At 44.1% G+C, this 8,390-nt stretch overlaps 1 long non-coding RNA gene and 1 other non-coding gene across 2 annotated transcripts; one reads left to right on the forward strand and one right to left on the reverse strand.

The window, feature by feature from the left end:
* The first annotated feature begins 1,145 nt into the window (after positions 1-1,145).
* LOC131925638 (uncharacterized) lies at positions 1,146-1,947 on the forward strand. Its single transcript, XR_009383315.1, has 3 exons — positions 1,146-1,303; positions 1,614-1,733; positions 1,858-1,947. It is a non-coding gene; the product is annotated as an uncharacterized LOC131925638 (long non-coding RNA).
* Positions 1,948-7,671: 5,724 nt separating this feature from the next.
* Positions 7,672-7,774, reverse strand: LOC131925924 (U6 spliceosomal RNA). The gene has a single exon (XR_009383416.1). It is a non-coding gene; the product is annotated as a U6 spliceosomal RNA (small nuclear RNA).
* Between the last annotated feature and the right edge of the window lie 616 nt (positions 7,775-8,390).

Genomic DNA, 8,390 nt, shown 5'->3' on the forward strand with positions numbered 1-8,390 from the left:
TTATGAGGTTGTTCACACTCCTGTTTTACAGGTGAAAGATATCTTTGTATAAATGGTATGCTTGTGATATTGTAGGTAGTTAGGTGTCTAGTCTAGATTATAGCTCATGTGGGCTCTATTTCTCTTTTATAACTGTGCCATTGGGAGGCCCTACTTAGTAGCCAGAATACTTAGAGAAAATGTTAAAGGCAAAGATTCTCCACAGAATTAGTCACCTCTCCTTGTGGGTTTTTTTTTTCCTTTCTTTTTTTAAATGTGCTTCAAAACATGAAGCAAAGCATCTGGCAGAATCTCTTAGAGACATTGAAGGAAGCAGACAGGGGTGTGCTCCTTGTCCTGCCTGGACCGATGATGATTTAAACGAAAGGCCTGGCCAGACGCTGGCTCCGCTCCGCTCCCCATCTTGCTGCTGACTGAGATTTCAGGCCTCTGTCATGTCACGGAGGAGGACTGAAAGTTGTAACCCTGGACAAGAATATTTTCAGAGCCAGAGGTAGCTTCAGTGTTTGGAGACGGTGGACACAGGAAGCCAGGCTGTGGGCAGCTTGACAGCAAGCCTTGTAGGAACCGCAGTCTACAGGAGCAGCCACACCCCTAGCCTTTCTCCCAAAGCAAGGCTCCTTCTGCTTCTCTTTAAAACACATGTTGACGCAGAAAATGGCTGGTTAAGTCACGGCTCCACGGCTCCAGTCCCTAAGCAACAACTTTCGAGGACTCTTACCTAAGTCTCTGTCCTTTATGCGCTGACAATGAGACCATCTGATCTGAGAGCCCGCTGCTCTGCTTGCCCGGCTCTGGCAGGCGAAGCTCAGACAGAAGCGGGCGGAGGTGGATGTGCCAAGGAGTTCAACATCCATGGGACTCTGCTGATCCTTTCCTCCCTCAAACTCCCCATAGCTTCCCACTCCCTTCCATACAAACACCAGGACACTCTAAAATAGTAACAATGGGGCTGGCGAGATGGGTCAGGAGGTAGAGGAGTACGCTCCCGAGCCTGATGGCCTGAGTTCGATCTTTATAATTTAGGCAGTGGAAGGAAAGAAACGATTACTGCAAGTAGTTCTCTGACCTTCACAGGAGGACACTGTGGGGCACATGCACACACACCACCCCCCTCATACAATAAAAAAAGTACAATTTTTAAATAGTAACAATAAGTCTGGGGTGTGACTCAGTAGTAGAGGACTTGCCTAGCATTTTATGACGCTTTGGGTTTGATCCTCAGCATGGGGAGAAAAAAAAAAAAAAGGATGAAAGGAAGAGGAGGAGGAAGAAGAAAAGGGAAAGAAGAAAGAAAGAAAAGGTAAGAGAGGAAGAAGGGGAGGAAGAAGAGCACCTCTGGGCTGGAGAGATGGCTCTTCCAGAGGACCTAAGTTTGATCCCCGACAGCCACATCAGGCAGCTTACATCCACCTGGAACTCCAGCTCTAAGTAATCAGATGCCCACTTTCGGCTTCCGTAGTTAGCAGACCTTGAATGAAGAGTGGCAGCGGACCCAAAGATTGAAGAAATGTCTATGGCTGCCTACACAGTAGCTTCCCCCTCTAATGTGAAAGTGGAAAGAAAGTAAAATCACACTGCTGATTGCCTGGGGATTGTTTTGTTGACTGCAGCTCTGTAAACAAGAATGGTGTAAACAAGAATGGCTCCATAGGCTCATATATTTGAATGCTTGGTCCCTGGTTGGTGGAACTGTTTAGGAAGAATTGAGAGGTGTGGCCTGGTTGAAGGAGGTATGTCACTGGGGGTGGGCTTTGAAGTTTCAAAAGCCCAGTCCAGGCCCATTCTCAATCTCTCTCTCTCTCCCTCTCTCTCTCTCTCTCTCTCTCTGCCTCCAACTTGTGGATCATATGTAAGCTCTCAGCTACTGCTCCAGCACCATGCCTGCCTGCCTGCTACCTGACATGATGGTCATGAACTTACCCTGATACTGTAAGGAAGCTCCCCGTTAAATGCTTTTTTTCTTTTTTTTGGTTTTTCGAGACAAGGTTTCTCTGTGTAGCTTTGCGCCTTTCCTGGAACTCACTTGGTAGCCCAGGCTGGCCTCGAACTCACAGAGATCCACCTGGCTCTGCCAGTGCTGGGATTAAAGGCGTGCACCACCACCGCCCGGCGAAATGCTTTTCTTCTATAAACCTTGGTCATGGTATTTCCTCAGAGTAATAGAACAGGTAACTAAGACAAGCTCCAAATAGATATTTGAAATAAAGTTTCATTTATGTTAACATTTATAATAAGAGATAGCAAACACTCCAAGGAAAACTAAAAGATTTGTCTTGTGGGGCAAAGAAATCCAGGAGTGAATCCCAATACACTGTTTATTAGTTCCATCACTTTGCTTTGGTTTTATTTGCTTGCTTGTTTGTTCTGTAGTGATAGCAATCCAACTCAGGGCTTGGAGAATGCTAGGCAAGTGCTTTATCCCTAAGCTATGCCCCCAGCCTGGCTATAAACACTTGGATATATAACTTTTTCTGATGTATGACTTCAGTTTCAGATATGGACACAATCTACAGTTCTCCCTTGACATATTGCTGGGTTTAATTTCTTTGGACTCTGTCCACATGACCCTCACATGACTCCAGGGCCAGTAATCCTAATATGAGGAGCATCTGCTAGTGTTCTAGGCAGAGGAACCATGCCAGCGCTTCACATGGGTGGCCTTGCTTCATCATCGCAATAGTCTGATGAGGCATTCCTCACATTAAGGTGACTCCTAAGTTAAAGATGAGGAAACCAAGCAAGAGAACACAAGACAACTTCTTCAAGAAGAAAATCAGCTTTATTTACCACTCAGTGCCCCCACACACACACACACACACACCAGCCTCTCCTGAAATTCTGCTCAGAATCTCACCCTGGGATTTTCTTTTCCCTCTGCTGTTTCAAGCCTAGGGACTCGGCTTGCTTCCCTCTCAAGGAGGAAGCATTATTCATCCCACAGGGCAAGGAGAGATGCTATGAAGGGGCTAGGGGTCTAAGCTACCTAGCTTCCACTCTCCTAGCTGCCCTTAACTACAGCTAAATATCTTGTTTTTTGTTTTTTGTTTTTTTGGTTTTTTTTGTTTTGTTTTGTTTTGTTTCGAGACAGGGTTTCTCTGTGTAGCTTTGCGCCTTTCCTGGATCTCGCTCTATAGACCAGGCTGGCCTTGAACTCACAGAGATCCGCCTGCCTCTGCCTCCCGAGTGCTGGGATTAAAGGCGTGCGCCACCACCGCCCGGCTAAATATCTTGTTTTTAACATCTGAAGGTGTTGAAACTGCTGGTCTACAGGGAAGGGGCTGGTGTGATAAGATTTGCAGATGTTTTTAAAGTTCGGGGGTGGGGGTTGGGGGGAGCCTGGTGTGGTTGCACACAACTTTAATCTCAGCACTTGGGAGGCAGAGGCAGGCAGATCTCTGTGAGTTCAAGTCCAGCCAGGTCTACAAAGCGAGTTCCAGGACAGCCAAGGCTATTACACAAAGAAACCCTGTCTCGAAAAAAAAAAAAAAAGTTCTGGAATCTTAAAAAAATTTCCCAGGTATGGCACCTGACTCAGAAAGTTCTTGACTCTCTGAGATGGTAAGGAAGGTGTCCTGGGCCCATGTGCATACAGCTCTTCACTCTGCTATCTCAGGGTTGACAAGACTATGGTTAATTTTTCTACTCTAAGTTTGTGAAATAAATAATGAGACTCTTGAAGGACAAAGGGGAAATACTTTAGATTATGTAGCTGGATCCTTTTCTCTGTCCCTTTTGGTCCAGCAAAAGCTTATAAAATAATCACTCAGAGGCTTAATTAATATTAATTACAAACTATTTGGCCTATGGCTCAGGCTTATTACTAACTAGTTCTTACATCTTAAATTAACTCATTTCTATTAATCTATGTATCGCCACGTGGCCAGTGGCTTACTGGTCCTTTCACATCTTGCTTCTTGGGTGGTTCACTGGTGTCTCTCTTGACTCCGCCCTCTTCTCCCTGAATGTCTGCTTGGATTTCCCACCTGGCTCTATCCTGCCTTGCCATAGGCCAAAGCAGCTTCTTTATTAACCAATGGATAAAACATATTCATAGCGTAGAGAATGACATCCCACAGCAGAACAGTGATATATAAATATAAGCAAAATAAACCCTTTCCTCCCTAAGGTGCTTTGGTGTACATTGTATAATGACAGAGCCCATATATTGTGGTGATCCCATAAGATTATAGTGGAGTTTGGTATGGTTTGGATATGAAATGTCCCCCAAAAGGCTTATGTGTTAGAGGCTTGGTCACAGCAGTAAGAAGTCTGACTAACACAGAGCTGAAAGTTTCCTGTCACCTAGTAATGTGTAGCATGATACAACACACCATGAGTATGATGACAGGGTGATACTGATGTAAATAAATCTACAGCATGCAAACAGTACAAAGGTACATCGATACAATTATATACAGTGCATAATCCTTGATGATAACATCACTGGTTTGTGTATTTACTGTTCTTTTACATTGTATTCCAACTTATAAACAAGTTCACTGTGAAACAGTATGGGTTATGTGCTGTGGGATGTTCTGTATGCTGTGAATATGTGTTGCTCTGATTGGTTGATAAATAAAATGCTGATTGCCCAGTAGCCAGGCAGGAAGTATAGGCGGGGCAAGCAGACGAGGAGAATTCTGGGAAGAGGAAGACTGAGTCAGGAGTCACCAGCCAGACACAGAGGAAGCAAGATGTGAAGGCAGAACTGAGAAAAGGTACCAAGTCACATGGCTAAACATAAATAAGAATTATGGATTAATTTAAGTGTAAGAGCTAGTCAATAATAAGCCTGAGCTAATGGCCAAGCATTTATAAATAATATTAAGCCTCTAAGTGATTATTTTATAAGTGGCTGCAGGACCTCAGTGCTGGGCAGGACAGAAGAAAACTTCCAATTACAGTTATGTGGTATTTGGAATAAAAAAAATGTCTTCCATAGGCTCATGCATTTGGTTCCCAGATAGTAGTGCTGTTTGGGGAGATTATGGAACCTTCATGAGGTAGAGCCTTGCTGAAGAAAGTGGGAACACTTTTAAGCCTGGTCCCACATCTTCTTATCTCTACTTCCTGTGTGAGAATGAAAATAGAACCCACCAGCTTCCAGCTGCCACTGCCACCTAGCTTTGTCTGTTGCCATGATTTTCCTGTCATAGACTCTGTCCCTCTGCAACTGCAAGCTAAAATAAACTCTCTCTTCCTGAAGTTGCTTTTGGTCATGGTTGTCTTAGGGTTTCTACTGCTGTGAAGAGACACCACGACCACGACAACTCTTATAAAGAAAAGCATCTAATTGAGGTGGTGGCTTACAGTTTCAGAGGTTCAGTCCATTATCATGGTGGGACATTGGCAGCATGCAGGCAGATGTGCTAGAGAAGGAGCTGAGAGTTCTACATCTTGCAGGCAACAGGAAGTGAACTTTGTGTCACACTGAGCAAAGCTTGAGCAAAAGAGACCTCAAAGCCTGCCCCCACAGTGACACACTTCCTCCAACAAGGCCACACCTCCTAATAGTGCCCCTCCCTTTGGGGGCCATTTGCTTTCAAACCACCACAATGCTGTTTATCGAAACGATAGAAATGTAACCAATTCAGGTTCTAGCAATAGAAGCAGCATACATCTTGAGTTTACTGACTCTCCTCCTCTGGCATCTTCCTTCTCCACCACGGAAAAGCAATACACCAACGTCATAACAAGGTCTGAAGAAGGTACATTCCACACAATGCGATGAAAGCCCAGGCATCACACTTTACCAGATTTCTTGGTTGCATCAAGATGCTCTGTGGATGGATTGTGTCCCGTTCATTAAGTAATTTGTGTGTAGCACTAGACAGATACATGAATAATGTTGTAGTGCTGGGGATGGATTCAAGGTCTGCCCCAAGCATTGTATTTCTGAGCCCCTCACCCCTCTACCCAAGGACACATGAATTTTTGTTGTTGCTATTTTTTAGACACAGGTTTCATATAGCCCAGACTGGCCTTCAATTTGATATAAATCCTTTGGCCTCCACATCCCAGATGCTGAGATTACAGGAGTATTCTACCTCACATACACGAAATTATTTATTTGCTATGTATAATAAACAATCAGGTACTAAAAAGGGAATTTCTGTCAGACATCTTGGCACTCACCTACTATAATCCCACATGGTGAATGAGGGGCAGGGTGGCAAGGTGGATATAAAGGGCGGGAAGATCATAAATCATTTGCTTATTCATTTGTTTGAGACAAAGTCTTACTATGTAGCCCAGGCTGGCCTGGAACCCACCATGTTGACCAATCAGAGATCTGCGTGCCTCTATCTTCAGAGTTCCGGGACTAGAAACGTGTAATACCACATAGGCCAGATCATAAATTTGAGGGCAGCTTGGATTGCATACTGAGACTGTCTCACATGCAACAAAGTGGTTTGCTACAAAGACAACCCAGTATCATTTTTTGATTTAAACTTGGGCCAAAAATAAAGATTGAATGCTGTACTTTACCTTGACTGCACAAGCCCAACCTATGATCATGGTCACTTAGCAAATAGAAATCAGTTGAGGCTAACATGCCGCCCTCTGTGGGTGGGTCTTCCTACCTCTATTAAGCAATCAAGTAAACCCCCACAGACACACCCACAGGCCTAGACTTAACCACAGTGAGACTCTCTTCCCCCTAGGTTGTGCCAAGTTAACAAAATTAACCATCACAGAGCTCAGCCTGTGTTCAGTTCACAACACCTACATGGCAGCTCACAACTGGCTATAGCTCTAGTTCCAGGGGATCTCACCTTCTTCTGGCCGCTGCCAACATCACACACACACACTATACAGACATACATACATGCAGGCAAAACACCCGTATACATAAAATAAAATTTTTAAATACATATGGAAAGCAAGACGCCCACTGTCCTCCTCACTCAGCTCTCAGGGAGTGAACCAAAGACACCTCAGGCAAGCAACTGTTCCTGTGGCACACATCCAAGACATTGCTACTCCAGCCAATGCTCTGGTGTGAGTTTAAAATGGTCCTGGCTGAGTGCTTCCCGTTTTGAAGCCATTTTCCCTTTCAAGTCCATATCCCATATTAGTTACTTTCCTTGTCCCTATAACAAAATATCCAACAGACACCTTAAGGAGCAAATATTTCTTTGCGTGCACGGTTTCAGAGGGTTCGGTCTGTTCAGATGGGGATGGTGTAGCCGAGAAAGCAGTCCACATCACTGTGGGCCAGAGGCAGAGAAGGAATGCTCACCCTTGGCCGCCTCTTCCCCTTTATTCTTTACCTCAAGTAGTCAATAATACTTACAGCCTATTACTTTCAGAAGGCTATAAGAACTAATATTAAGGGTCCTGTGTGCTCAGTCCATATGTAACATATAGGAAGGACTCACAACTTACTCTGGTTAGTCCCCCTCAACTTATCATTCTAGAAAATTGTGCCAAAAAGTGGGGTCCCTCCTCTGAAGACCAGTTTGTATTGACCAAACGCAGCTAACTGGACTCCAAATTTTACGCTAGTAACCATTCCACATTCCAGTGTTTGCAGCCCCAATTGTCTTAATTTCCACAGCATTTTACAAGTGTAAGCCTCTTTCAAACTCTTTTTTAGGAGGAAATAACGCTTATAAATTTGTAAATCAGTTTTGCCCTAGTCCTTCTGTAGGACTTTGTTTCTTTTTAAATATGGAATGCTTCATGAATTTGCTTGTCAGCTTTGCACAGGGCCAGGCTAATCTCTGTATTGTTCTAATTTTAGAATATGTGCTATCAAAGAGAGCACTCTAGGGTTTTTTTTTCTTATTCTTTTTATGGCACCCAACAAATTCATTCCTTAAATGTATCTGCTTTTATCTGTATTTTTATGGGAGAATTTTTTTTTTTTTTTTTTTAGACAGGGTCTCACTGTGTAGCTCTGGCTGTCTTAGAACTTACTATGTAGATCAGGCTGGCCTCCAATTCATACAGATCTGCCTGCCTGCCACCATGCTTAGCTCAGAACAATTTTTTTTTATGTTGCTATTACTTTTAAGTTATAATACACATCCATCTGCCATATTCTGCAGTGTGGGGGGCATGTTTTAAGATAGGATCTCTGTGAGTTCAAGGCCAGCCCAGTCTACAGAGTGAGTTCCAGGACAGGTTCCAAAGCTACACAGAGAAACTGTCTTGAAAAACCAAAAAAAAAAAAAAAAAAAAAGGATCTCACTCTATAGACCAAGCTGGCCCTGAATACACAGCAACTCTCCCTCAAGTTCCCAAGTGATGGAATTACAGGCATGTGCCACCATATCTGGCTTTGTCATTGTCATTGTCATACCTCCCTCCCCCCTCCCCCCCTCCCCCCTCTCCCCCCCCCCTCCAGACAGGGTTTCTCTGTGTAGTTTTGGTGCCTGTCC

Source organism: Peromyscus eremicus, chromosome 15 (assembly GCF_949786415.1).
Source record: "Peromyscus eremicus chromosome 15, PerEre_H2_v1, whole genome shotgun sequence".
In the NCBI taxonomy this organism is placed as follows: Eukaryota; Metazoa; Chordata; class Mammalia; order Rodentia; family Cricetidae; genus Peromyscus; species Peromyscus eremicus.